The sequence below is a fragment of the Coregonus lavaretus genome (assembly GCF_964263955.1).
Source record: "Coregonus lavaretus genome assembly, chromosome: 6".
Taxonomy (NCBI): domain Eukaryota; kingdom Metazoa; phylum Chordata; class Actinopteri; order Salmoniformes; family Salmonidae; genus Coregonus; species Coregonus lavaretus.
In genome coordinates this window covers 54,454,053-54,469,366 of record NC_139993.1, presented here as the reverse complement: position 1 = coordinate 54,469,366, position 15,314 = coordinate 54,454,053, and positions in this window count along the sequence as shown.

Sequence of the window (15,314 nt, the reverse complement as noted above, 5' to 3'; positions counted from 1 at the left end):
CGGGGCCTGCCGGTGTAACTGCTAAACTGCTTGCTGCTGACTGTACACTGTACTGCATGATTGTAGTGGGTTTACTAATGCATTAGTTCTAGTAGCTATGTTGACTATGATGTGACAATGTCTGTGTGTAGTGGTTAGCGGTCATGATATGAAGGTTTGACTTGGAAAGGTTTTTTCGCCTGGTCAAAGACAGCTGATGTGTTGTGCACTGAAGTCCACAAGCGAAGGAACAAGGTGAGAGGAGGAGAGTGCGTAGATAGATGCAAGAAGGAATTATATACTGTATACAATGAGCTGTTTGTATGTGACTGCTATGAAAGTGAACTGTGTGAAAGTGAACTGTTTGCGTGTGATCAGGGGTGAATTCATTCTGCCTTTTCTGTTGAAAAATGTTTCTTAAACGGAAGCAAACAAACGAAACGGAGATAAACATGCCTGAATTTGTCCAATATAAACTCTTGTTTGCAACTGTTGGACTAATGATTACACCCTAGATCAGCTAGATGCAGGCAAGAGTATGCAAGGCGGTATTGAATGTGTCACTGTCTGTCACATTGGGTGTGTTTGTAAATTCGGAGCGTTGTCAGATTGTCCGTTTGTAAATTCAGAGCGCCTTGCTCTCGGAGCGTTCAAAGCCCACAGTGGTCGCTCTGGCCAAGGAGTAAGGTTGATCCGAGCGTTCTGACATCACAACGGCAGTCAAGCACCCAAGCTAACCGGCTAAAGTTGGCTAGATTGCTAGCTGCTTCCAGACACAAATGAGAGAACACCTTACTCACCCTAGCAGAGCTGGTTAGGCTGTTTTCATGTTATCTAGAGCGTTGGTGACTGTAACTGTGCTGCTGGCAACAATTTAGTTGTTTTTTTTGCCGATGTTTAATTACACCAGTCATATTCATCAGGTGTTGCGCGTTCATAAATTCATCAGTTATTCTGCGCTCTGGCACACAGATGAGAGTGCTCTGAAATCGGAGTAGATAGCTAGAGTGAATTTACAAACGCACCCCTTGACCACCGATCGCCACTGGTGCTCACATAACTATCATTAGCTGGCTAAGGTTAGCATGCTAACTAGCTACACTGACAGCTGTCAGTCACTGTCCTATTTGTTGTAATTTCTCTGCTACACATGGAAATCAACGTTCACACCCCCAATTCCTGAATATGTATTAGCAGCCTGCATTTTTCTTTGAGTTGGAACCTAAACGAGAATTTCACTCTAGGACAGGAATTACTCGAAATATGTTGCGGCAACTTCTTCTGAGGGGGGCCTTTTGGTGCTTTCAAGACAACTGGGAATTCTGAAACAACCCAGGTCAAAATCATGACTGGTGATCTTCCGGTTGGAAAGTCGGAGCTCTAGAAAAATGCCAAAGTTTCCGACTTGGAACTCCGAGTTAGATGACAGTTCAAACTATTTTTCCAAGTTGGAGCAACAAAAAAAAATCATAATTCCCAGTTCTCAGTTGTTTTGAATGCGACATTTAACGTTACCAAAGATGGTGGGTTTCTACCTACCAGCTCTAACAGTCTCACGTCAAAATTAGACATTCATCTATGTTTCTCAAACGTCAAATTTCAAAAGTTGTTCCAAACGTCAAATTTAGAAGTGTTTAAGGTTACGTTTAGGCATTAACTCCAAATGTTTAAGGTTAGTCATGCTAGCAGAGGTAAGGGTTAAGGTTTGGGATCGGCTTAAAACAAAAATATTATATCGCTGGATTCAAAGATGCAACCTTTGGAATCAGAGGCAGATGCTTGCACCCATTCACCATCTTTGTCCATAAAGCCCTAGCAAATTTGAAACCTACTTCAAGGTAAGAGCGCTCACTGTTGCCCCTAGTGGCTGGTTTCCACATCATCTCCTGATGTCCTCAGACATGGATGGATGTGGAATACTCACTTGTATCACGGGTGACTTGCTTGGTTTCTATATCATCTCTGACCTTAATTTACTTCGGCTTTCAAAGGTTGACTAAACCAATCTAATAGTAAAGACAGTGACCACTTGATCACTTTATGCAAAAGAGATCTTGGTCTCAGCATGACTCCCTGTCAAAATAAAGGTTCAATAAAAAACAATATGTATATTATTTTCAGGATTTTCTGGTCGACTGATGGACAACTGGATCACATAATCAGAAGAGGAAATTCGGGTTTTTCCAGATTGATGCACCCATATTGCCAGTTTGTTTGCTAGCTAGCAGCTACTGTGTGAAATGGCTTTTGATTTTTCTGCCCAGTTTATGTTCCTGTCCATTCATCGTCCTGTTTATTGTTTTGCATATACTTTGTACACACCTTCCGCTGCTTATTTTCACTCTCACTGTAAATAAAAGTCCTCATCCTGGACATTGCACTGCTAGTAACTTGTCTGCCAGTGCCACCTCATTGAGCGCCACTTCACAGACACATAGGGGCGGTTTCCAGGACACAGATTAAGCCTAGTCCCGGACTCCAGGATTAGGTTTAATCTGTGTCCGGGAAACCTCCCCATTTAGTAAAACATTCTATAATCTCCTCATCAGTTCATGAGTTTGTTACCACATTTGAAACCAATTTGTCTCTTTTCTCCTTTACAGTTGATCGGCAGAAGCATAGCTAGAACGTGAATGGCACGACCTTCATCTCCACAATGTAAATAATGACGAAGGTCAAAGAGCATTCTGGGTTCCTGAGTGATTTCCACACACATGCATGCACACACGCCCCCACACACTGCAATCCAACCTTGATCATTTTCACACCCCTTGACTTTTTCCACATTCTGTTATGTTACAGCCTGAATTTAAAATGGATGAAATTGAAATTTAGTGTTACTGGCCTACACAGACATATTTACAAATTAATTAAAAATGAAAAGCTGAAATGTCTTGAGTCAATAAGTATTCAACCGCCTAAATAAGTTCAGGGGTAAAAATGAGCTTAACAAGTCACATGATTAGTTGCATGGACTCTGTGTGCAATAATAGCGTTTAACATGATTTTTTATGACTTCCTCATCTCTTTACCTAACACACATACAATTATCTGTAAAGTCCCTCAGTCGAGCAGTGAATTTCAAACCCAGATTCAAGCACAAAGACCAGGGAGGTTTTCCAATGCCTCGCAAAGAAGGGCACCTATTGGTAGATGGGTAAAAATTTAAAAGCAGACATTGAATATACCTTTGAGCATGGTGAAGTTATTAATTACACTTTGGATGGTGTATTAATATACCCAATCACTACAAAGATACAGGTGTCCTTCCTAACTCAGTTGCCGGAGAGGAAGGAAACCGCTCAGAGATTTCAACATGAGGACAATGGTGACTTTTAAACAGTTACAGAGTTTAATTGCTGTGATAGGAGAAAACGGAGGATGGATAAACAACATTGTGAAAAGAATGAAGCCTGTACAGAATAAAAATATTCTAAAACATGCATCCTGTTTGCAATAAGGCACTAAAGTGAAACTGAAAGAAATTAACTTTATGTTCTGAATACAAAGCGTTACGTTTAGGGCAAATCCAACACAATATATCACTGAGTACCGCTCTTCATATTTTCAAGCATGGTGGTGGCTGCACCATGTTATGGGTATGCTTGTAATCGGCAAGGACTATGGAGTTTTTTTTTATATAAAAAGAAAAGGAATAGAGCTAAGCACAGGCAAAATCCTAGCGGAAAACCTGGTTCAGTCTGCTTTCCAACAGATACTGGGAGACATATTCACCTTTCAGCAGGACAATAAGCTAAAACACAAGGCCAAATACACACTGGAGTTGCTTACCGAGACAGCATTGAATGATCCTGAATGGCCTAGTTACAGTTTGAAATAAATTGGCTTGAAAATCTATAGCAAGACTTGAAAATGGCTGTCTAGCAATGATCAACAACTAACTTGACAGAGCTTGATGAATAATGTGCAAATATTGTAGAATCCAGGTGTGCAAAGCTCTTAGAGATTTACCCAGAAAGACTCACAGCTGTAGTCACAGCCAAAGGTGATTCTAACATGTATTGACTCAGGGGTGTAAATACTTACAGTAAGGGAAAAAAGTATTTGATCCCCTGCTGATTTTGTACGTTTGCCCACTGACAAAGACATTTTCAGTCTATAATTTTAATGGTAGGTTTATTTGAACAGTGAGAGACAGAATAACAACAACAAAATCCAGAAAAACGCATGTCAAAAATGTTATAAATTGATTTGCATTTTAATGAGGGAAATAAGTATTTGACCCCCTCTCAATCACAAAGATTTCTGGCTCCCAGGTGTCTTTTATACAGGTAACGAGTTGAGATTAGGAGCACACTCTTAAAGGGAGTGCTCCTAATCTCAGTTTGTTACCTGTATAAAAGACACCTGTCCACAGAAGCAATCAATCAATCAGATTCCAAACTCTCCACCATGGCCAAGACCAAAGAGCTCTCCAAGGATGTCAGGGACAAGATTGTAGACCTACACAAGGCTGGAATGGGCTACAAGACCATCGCCAAGCAGCTTGGTGAGAAGGTGACAACAGTTGGTGCGATTATTCGCAAATGGAAGAAACAGAAAATAACTATCAATCTCCCTCGGCCTGGGGCTCCATGCAAGATCTCACCTCGTGGAGTTGCAATGATCATGAGAACGGTGAGGAATCAGCCCAGAACTACACAGGAGGATCTTGTCAATGATCTCAAGGCAGCTGGGACCATAGTCACCAAGAAAATAATTGGTAACACACTACGCTGTGAAGGACTGAAATCCTGCAGCGCCCGCAAGGTCCCCCTGCTCAAGAAAGCACATATACAGGGCCGTCTGAAGTTTGCCAATGAACATCTGAATGATTCAGAGGAGAATTGGGTGAAAGTGTTGTGGTCAGATGAGACCAAAATCGAGCTCTTTGGCATCAACTCAACTCGCCGTGTTTGGAGGAGGAGGAATGCTGCCTATGACTCCAAGAACACCATCCCCACAATCAAACATGGAGGTGGAAACATTATGCTTTGGGGGTGTTTTTCTGCTAAGGGGACAGGACAACTTCACCGCATCAAAGGGACGATGGATGGGTCCATGTACCGTCAAATCTTGGGTGAGAACCTCCTTCCCTCAGCCAGGGCATTGAAAATGGGTCGTGGATGGTTATTCCAGCATGACAATGACCCAAAACACACGGCCAAGGCAACAAAGGAGTAGCTCAAGAAGAAGCACATTAAGGTCCTGGAGTGGCCTAGCCAGTCTCCAGACCTTAATCCCATAGAAAATCTGTGGAGGGAGCTGAAGGTTCGAGTTGCCAAACGTCAGCCTCGAAACCTTAATGACTTGAAGAAGATCTGCAAAGAGGAGTGGAACAAAATCCCTCCTGAGATGTGTGCAAACCTGGTGGCCAACTACAAGAAATGTCTGACCTCTGTGATTGCCAACAAGGGTTTTTCCACCAAGTACTAAGTCATGTTTTGCAGAGGGGTCAAATACTTATTTCCCTCATTAAAATGCAAATCAATTTATAACATTTTTGACATGCGTTTTTCTGGATTTTTTTGTTGTTATTCTGTCTCTCACTGTTCAAATAAACCTACCATTAAAATTATAGACTGATCATGTCTTTGTCAGTGGGCAAACGTACAAAATCAGCAGGGGATCAAATACTTTTTTCCCTCACTGTATGTAAATGAGATAATTCTGTATTTCATTTTCAATAAATTAGCAAAAATGTCTAAAAACATGTTTTCACTTTGTCATTATGAGGTATTGTGTGTGGATGGGTGAGTAAAACACAAAATACTCCAGTTATCATACCCTTCACTAATGTCCTCTTTTCTTCTCCTCGTCCCTCACGACTCACACCCTCCTTTCATCACTCCATCTCTCTCTCGTTTTGTGTCTGTGTATCAGTTCTTCAGGCCCTTGAAGAGCAGAGTCTGTATACTCGGAGAAGCAGGAGAGCGAACAGGGTTTTGTGCCAAATGGCACCCTATTCCCTACCTAGTGCACTTCTTTTGACTGGGCCCTGGTCGTGCACTACAAAAGTAGTGCACTATGTAGGGAATAGGGTGTCATTTGGGATGTTACCTTCATCTGCAAATAACCACATGATGACAACAAATGTCCCAGAGTAGATAGGGTGCCAGCCTTTTTCTGCTCTCATGCCAACTCATTATGGAATTGTTATGTTTGACGTGACATTGAGTGAAAAGAAGTTGGCAATACCACAAATCTGGGACCAGGCTTGAGAAACTCTATTGAAGCTGAAAAGGCTTACCTGAAAGAACTCAAAAGCATCAGAGAGGGTTCATATGAGACATGGAGACCTACTGTACTAACTACTTGCTCAGGGTCAGTGGTGGAAAAAGTACCCAATTGTCATACTTGAGTAAAAGTAAATATACCTCAATAGAAAATGACTCAAGTAAAAGTGAAAGTCACCCAGTAAAATTCTACTTGACTAAAAGTCAAAAAGTATTTAAATATACTTAAGTATCAAAAGTAAATGTAATTGCTAAAATATACTTAAGTATTAAAAGTAAAAATATAAATCCTTTCAAATTCCTTATATTAAGCAAACCAGACGGCATGATTTTCTTGTTTTTTTAATTTACGGATAGCCAGGGGTACACTCCAACACTCAGACATAATTTATAAACAATGCATTTGTGTTTAGTGAGTCCGGCAGATCAGATGCAGTAGGGATGACCAGGGATTTTCTCTTTAAGTGTGTGAATTAGACAATTTTCCTGTCCCGTTCAAAATGTAACAAGTACTTTTGAGTGTCAGGGAAAATGTATGGAGTAGAAAGTACATTATTTTCTTTAGGAATGTAGTGGAGTAAAAGTACAAGTTGTCAAAAATAGAAATAGTCAATTAAAGTACAGATACCCAAAGAAAACGACTTAAGTAGTACTTTAAAGTATTTTTACTTATGTACTTATCACCAATACTCAGGGTCAGGACCCATCATGTGATATTTCTGAACTGGGTGCAGAAAACTGTTTTCAGGTCAGGAATTGAGGACTTGAGTGCAGTCCAAGGTTTGTTCTGAAGGTGGGGGGGGGGGGGGGGGGTTGGCATGTGCCCTACGAAGATAGTTGGCAGAGCCTAAGAGCCTATCAAAGTTGACCGAGATAGGAAAAGAGAGAGAGAGAGTGCAAGGAAATAGGAATGTAAGTAGAGGAAACCAGTGCAGTCAGAAGAGTAAAAAAAAAAAAAAGGTTTAATTTGTTTCATTTTGCACCATAACAACCTCACAGACAGAGTATAAAAGGGGGAAGTTAGAAAATGGCCAATTTCATATATAATTGGCTCTATAAATGTCACAGAGATGTGATTTTCTGTACATCAATACCTGCCTTGTGTAAACCCAGATGTGTGTCCCAAATCACACCCTATTCCCTACAGTATGTAGTGCTCTGGTCAAAAGTAGTGCACTATATACGAAACAGGGTGCTATTTGGGATGTAGCCCAGATGTACGCCAGAGGCTCACCTCAGAATAACCTTTTGAGCACAGAGATGTAACAAACATGTTTATTATTTCATATAGATTGAGGCTAAATAGTACAGTGGGGGAAAAAAGTATTTAGTCAGCCACCAATTGTGCAAGTTCTCCCACTTAAAAAGATGAGAGAGGCCTGTAATTTTCATCATAGGTACACGTCAACTATGGCAGACAAATTGAGAAGAAAAAAATCCAGAAAATCACATTGTAGGATTTTTTATGAATTTATTTGCAAATTATGGTGGAAAATAAGTATTTGGTCACCTACAAACAAGCAAGATTTCTGGCTCTCACAGACCTGTAACTTCTTCTTTAAGAGGCTCCTCTGTCCTCCACTCGTTACCTGTATTAATGGCACCTGTTTAAACTTGTTATCAGTATAAAATACACCTGTCCACAACCTCAAACAGTCACACTCCAAACTCCACTATGGCCAAGACCAAAGAGCTGTCAAAGGACACCAGAAACAAAATTGTAGACCTGCACCAGGCTGGGAAGACTGAATCTGCAATAGGTAAGCAGCTTGGTTTGAAGAAATCAACTGTGGGAGCAATTATTAGGAAATGGAAGACATACAAGACCACTGATAATCTCCCTCGATCTGGGGCTCCACGCAAGATCTCACCCCGTGGGGTCAAAATGATCACAAGAACGGTGAGCAAAAATCCCAGAACCACACGGCGGGACCTAGTGAATGACCTGCAGAGAGCTGGGACCAAAGTAACAAAGCCTACCATCAGTAACACACTACGCCGCCAGGGACTCAAATCCTGCAGTGCCAGACGTGTCCCCCTGCTTAAGCCAGTACATGTCCAGGCCCGTCTGAAGTTTGCTAGAGTGCATTTGGATGATCCAGAAGAGGATTGGGAGAATGTCATATGGTCAGATGAAACCAAAATAGAACTTTTTGGTAAAAACTCAACTCGTCGTGTTTGGAGGACAAAGAATGCTGAGTTGCATCCAAAGAACACCATACCTACTGTGAAGCATGGGGGTGGAAACATCATGCTTTGGGGCTGTTTTTCTGCAAAGGGACCAGGACGACTGATCCGTGTAAAGGAAAGAATGAATGGGGCCATGTATCGTGAGATTTTGAGTGAAAACCTCCTTCCATCAGCAAGGGCATTGAAGATGAAACGTGGCTGGGTCTTTCAGCATGACAATGATCCCAAACACACCGCCCGGGCAACGAAGGAGTGGCTTCGTAAGAAGCATTTCAAGGTCCTGGAGTGGCCTAGCCAGTCTCCAGATCTCAACCCCATAGAAAATCTTTGGAGGGAGTTGAAAGTCCGTGTTGCCCAGCGACAGCCCCAAAACATCACTGCTCTAGAGGAGATCTGCATGGAGGAATGGGCCAAAATACCAGCAACAGTGTGTGAAAACCTTGTGAAGACTTACAGAAAACGTTTGACCTGTGTCATTGCCAACAAAGGGTATATAACAAAGTATTGAGAAACTTTTGTTATTGACCAAATACTTATTTTCCACCATAATTTGCAAATAAATTCATTAAAAATCCTACAATGTGATTTTCTGGATTTTTTTTTCTCATTTTGTCTTTCATAGTTGACGTGTACCTATGATGAAAATTACAGGCCTCTCTCATCTTTTTAAGTGGGAGAACTTGCACAATTGGTGGCTGACTAAATACTTTTTTCCCCCACTGTATGCTGCTAATGTGTTAATGTTTATGAGCCCAAATCCTCTCCTTAGTTAACCCACTTCCTAAAGAAATGTGTTCCAACAGCCTTCCAAAAGCAATGCCCCCCCCCCCCCCCCCCCCCCCCCCCCCCCCCCAGCCTCTCTCCCTCTGACCCTACCTCTCTCTCTATGTGATTATATCTCTCACTCTCTCTCTGACCCTCTCTCTTCTCCCTCTGATCACATTAGGAATATGAAGTGGTGAGAAGATGTTATCACTGTTGATTTATTCAGCTTTGAGGCGAGCCCTTTTCTGCCCCATGCTAAGTGAAAGATGGAGAAGAGAAACAGGATGAGAGAATGATTGTGTCCATTCAGATAGTGAAAGGGATAGTGACCTACAAACATACAGATGTAAGGACATACTTGCACTAACACACTTGCATATACTGTAGCATTTCATAGCATACACATGCAAATATTCAAATTCATTTTCATTTCTTTAGCCTTAATTTAGCAGTTGGATTTTTATATTTCTTGTAAATATTCCAAAAAACAGAAAACCGCAGGGACAAAATTCAAAGATAGGCATAGCTACCAATACGAAGGCATGGCTCTAAAAATTATAGTTAAACAACAACAACAAAAAGTCAGTGAAGTACAAATAATCACATTGTCAAGTTCTACAAAGGGATCTAATCTATCTTAAAGACATTCAGAGGTAAATATGAAGATAGATTCCTATACATTCCAACTTCCAAGCATTACATTTACAATTATACAAATGTTTGTATAAACAGCATAACCTCCCCTGGAAAAATAGTAACGTCAAAAAATAATAAAGTCAAATGTTCTACATCCAAAACAAGTCACCCAGGACAAATAAAAACAAACACAGAGAGAGGTCAAAAGTCATCTAACTGGCCAGCTGCAACCCCCCTTCCCCTATCTGATCAGTAGTCCTTTCCATTCACCATGGATTCCCATGATATTGCACAGTATATAAAAGACCAAGTCCATATTATGGCAAGAAGGGTGAAGTACACATTCTGAATTTTTGACTTTGATAAGGCGCTTTATCAAAAAGTACAAATCATTATATATTTTCTGATTATTTGGGTGCATTTACAAGAGGAGAAAAGGCACTAATTCACCCCAATACTTTTTACATAAAGTCAACATATCTTTGGCTTTTAGAAGGCCTCTGGAAGTCATACGTTTACATTTTATACACACACACACTACTGGTCAAATGTTTTAGAACACCTACTCATTCAAGGGTTTTTCTTAATTTTTTTACTATTTTCTACATTGTAGTGAAAACATTAAAACTATGAAATAACACATATGGAATCATGTAGTAACCAAAAAAGTGTTCAACAAATCTATTTTTTATTTGAGATTCTTCAAATAACCTCCATTTGCCTTGATGACAGCTTTGCACTCTTGGCATTCTCTCAACCAGCTTCATGAAGTCACCTGGAATGCATTTCAATTAACAGGTGTGCCTTCTTAAAAGTTAATTTGTGGAATCTCTTTCCTTCTTAATGCATTTGAGCCAATCAGTTTTGTTGTGACAAGGTAGGGGAGGTATACAGAAGATAGCCCTATTTGGTAAAAGACCAAGTCCATATTATGGCAAGAACAGCTCAAATAAGCAAAGATAAATGACAGTCCATCATTACTTTAAGACATGAAGGTCAGTCAATACGGAATATTTCAAGAACGTTGAACGTTTCTTCAAGTGCAGTCACAAAATCCATCAAGCACCATGATGAAACTGGTTCTCATGAGGACCGCCACAGGAATGCAAAACCAGAGTTATCTCTGCTGCAGAGGATAAGTTCATTAGAGTTACCAGCCTCAGAAATTGCAGGCCAAATAAATGCTTCACGGAGTTCAAGTAACAGACACATCTCAACATCAACTGTTCAGAGGAGACTGTGTGAATCAGGCCTTCATGGTCAAATTGCTGCAAAGAAACCACTACTAAAGGCCACCAATAATAAGAAGAGACTTGCTTGGGCCAAGAAACACGAGCAATGGACATTAGACCGGTGGAAATTTGTCCGTTGGTCTGGAGTCCAAATTTGAGATTTTTGGTTCCAACCGCTGTGTCTTTGTGAGACGCGGTGTGGGTGAACGGATGATCTCTGCATGTGTACTTCCCATCGTAAAGCATGGAGGAGGAGGTGTTATGGTGTGGGGTTGCTTTGCTGGTGACACTCACTGTGATTTATTTAGAATTCAAGGCACACTTAACCAGCATGGCTACCACAGCATTCTGCAGCGATAAGCCATCCCATCTGGTTTGGGCTTAGTGGGACTATCATTTGTTTTTCAACAGGACAATGACCCAACACACCTTCAGGCTGTGTAAGGGCTATTTTACCAAGAAGGAGAGTGATGGAGTGCTGCATCAGATGACCTGGCCTCCACAATCCCCCCGAACCTCAACCCAATTGAGATGGTTTGGGATGAGTCGGACGGCAGAGTGAAGGAAAAGCAGCCAACAAGTGCTCAGCATATGTGGGAACTCCTTCAAGACTGTTGGAAAAGCATTCCAGGTGAAGCTGGTTGAGAGAATGCCAAGAGTGCGCAAAGCTCTCATCAAGGCAAAGGGTGGCTATTTGAAGAATCTCAAATATAAAATATATTTTGATTTGTTTAACACTTTTTTGGTTACTACATGATTCCATGTGTTATTTCACAGTTGTGATGTCTTCACTATTATTCTACAATGTTGAAAATAGTAAAAAATAAAGAAAAACCCTTGAATGAGTAGGTGTTTTAAAACTGTTGTCCGGTAGCGAATATACATATAGTATATCATAAGGCAATTTGGACAGTATAAGCAGTGAATAGAGGTCCCATCCCTTTTAACTTACAGGCAAGTAGTACAATAGTTGTAAAACTCTCCATTTTGAGGTGTGGAATTACCCAGATGGTCCCTCCCCTCCTGTCTGTCAGCGGTAGAGGCTCATGCTGGTACTCTGGTACAGGTACATGTAGGCATCACAGAACAGACGCTTAGCCACGCCCTTCATGTCCCGAGGCACCTGATTGGCCATCTCAGCAGGTGACATGTCCAGGTACATGCCAACCTCTGGACATGCCTCCACCTGGGGAATGTTGAAGCCATCCCTCTCTCCTGAAACACAAACACACACACACAGAGACAGAGACAGAGACAGAGACAGAGACAGAGACAGAGACAGAGAGAGAGAGAGAGAGAGAGAGAGAGAGAGAGAGAGAGAGAGAGAGAGAGAGAGAGAGAGAGAGAGAGAGAGAGAGAGAGAGAGAGAGACAGAGACAGAGACAGAGACAGAGACAGAGACAGAGACAGAGAGAGAGACAGAGAGACACACAGAGACAGAGAGACAGAGAGAGAGAGAGAGACACAGAAAGAGACAGAGAGAGAGACACACAGAGACAGCGAGAGAGAGACAGAGAAAGAGAGAGATAATGAGAGGGAGAGATAATGAGACAGAGAATGAGAGAGACAGAGAATTAGAGAGAGAATGAGAATGAGAGCGAGAGAATGAGAGGGAGAGCGAGAGAGAGACAGAGAGAGAGAGAGAGAGAGAGAGAGAGAGACAGAGAGAGAGAGAGAGATAGAGAGATCCAGAAAAGAGCCGTTAAATTCTATAACCACTTAAAAGGAAGCGATTCCCAAACCTTCCATAACAAAGCAATCACCTACAGAGAGATGAACTTGGAGAAGAGTCCCCTAAGTAAGCTGGTCCTGGAGCTCTGTTCACAAACACAAACAGACCTCACAGAGCCCCAGGACAACAACAACAACAAGATAATTACTTGACACATTGGAAATAATGAACAAAAAAACAGAGCAAACTCGAATGCTATTTGGCCCTAAACAGAGAGTACACAGTGGCAGAATACCTGACCACTGTGACTGACCCAAACTTAAGGAAAGCTTTGACTATGTACAGACTCAGTGAGCATAGCCTTGCTATTGAGAAGGGCCGCCGTAGGCAGACCTGGCTCTCAAAAGAGAAGACAGGCTATGAGCACACTGCCCACAAAATGAGGTGGAAACTGAGCTGCACTTCCTAACCTCCTGCCAAATGTATGACCATATTAGAGACACATATTTCCCTCAGATTACAGAGATCCACAAAGAATTAGAAAACAAACCCAATTTTGATAAACGTCCATATCTACTGGGTGAAAAAAACACAGTGTGCCATCACAGCAGCAATATTTGTGACCTGTTGCCACAAGAAAAGGGCAACCAGTGAAGAACAAACAACATTGCAAATAAAACCCATATTTCTGTTTATTTATTTTCCCATTTGTACTTTAACTATTTGCACATTGTTACAACACTGTATATATACATAATATGACATTTGAAATGTATTTAGTCTTTAGGAACTTCTGAGTGTAATGTTTACTCTTAATATTTGTTTATTTCAGTTTTGTTTACTATCTACTTCACTTGCTTTGGCAATGTTACAGTTTTTCTCAGTCGCTTTGGTGCATTTCTTAGATCAAAAGTGCAATTCTTGATACTACTTGTACAAATTCCAAATCATCTAGTCACTTGTGCACATCATTAAAGCAATTTCTTATTCCTTTGAACAAATTGCAATTGCTTTTGTACATATTGCAATTGATAATGTACAAGTGTCAGCTTTTTTCCACATTTTCAATTGCTCATGTCATGTTGATCAAAATATAGTAGATGGTTCTCTGTTGAATAGTCTTACACCTCAAAACATCTAGGCATTAGTTCCTTGCATAAGCCATTACATGCAAAATTGTTGAACTATTTGTCATAAACTGTCAAGCATAGTTTTACACATTTCTATTAGACCTTTTGTACAAAAACGTAAATTGCTGAATCGTGCAGGTGAAATTAACCCTCACTCATGAAGGAATGTAAAGTGTTAGTTCAACCAACAATCAACCAGTTGTCTAAATTGCTCAAAGGTGCATCTCATGAAGAATCAATTGGCAAGCATATATAGACAGACCACAACACAGAGTTGCAATTTTCCAATAATGGATGGACCAGGAAACGAACAGGGTCAACAGCCAAGAGGAGGAAGAAGAGGAGCAAGGATGCGTGGTGGAAGGCAAAACAGAGGAAGAGGCAGAAGAGGACATAGGCGCATATCTGATGACATAAGGGCCACTATTGTAGACCATGTTGTCAATCATGGCCTTACAATGGCTGAGGCGGGTCGAAGGGTGCAGCCGAATATTGGGAGATCAACCGTGTCCTCAATAGTACAAACGTTTCGAAGAGAGAACAGGTATGTCCACCAATGTACAGTGCACTGTTACTGTATATAAGCAGTATACTGTATACTTCCTACAATGCTTCATATTACAGTAGTCCACTTGTATTTCACAGCATACAGAAATATACTCTATACAGATACATACTGCACCTTACATGCACCCACCTGTATGTTTTACAGTAAAATGTGTGTTCGCATAGTTTTTGTCTATGTGAAAGTGTGCGATGCATCACTGCATTTTTCCACACATAGGACTGCAAGATTACCTCAAACCGGTGGCAGAGGACGCCTTTTCACACCTCAACAGGAGGAGGCTATTTGCACCATGGTCCGAGCAAACAATGCCATGAGACTCAGGGAAATACAAAGGACCATTATAGAAGACAACGATGTCTTTGAAAACATCCATATGGTTAGCATCTCAACCATCGACAGGGTGCTGCATAGAAACCAGATGAGTATGAAACAGCTGTACCGTGTACCATTCCAAAGGAATGAGGACAGAGTTAAGGAGCTACGGTACCAGTATGTACAGGTAAAACATATATCTATGTAACTACTTTACAGCAACATTTTATAGTGTTACATAGTACAGTAAGCATAAACTGCACACATTTCCATTGCTGTGGAAGGAACATGCAATATATGTACATTTTATGTCACTCTTCCTTACCAAAACAAATTCAACTGTGTGTTCTGGGATATAGCATATAATGGAGTTGGAATCAAGTGAACCCTCTCACAACTTTGTATACGTGGATGAGGCTGGCTTCAACCTGACCAAATGCAGAAGGCGGGGTCGGAATATCATCGGTCACAGAGCTACTGTGGATTTGCCAGGCCAACGGGGAGGAAATATCACCATGTGTGCTGCTATTTCGGAGCATGGTGTCCTAACCCATATCCCCCTTTTAGGGCCATACAACACCCAGCATCTACTCA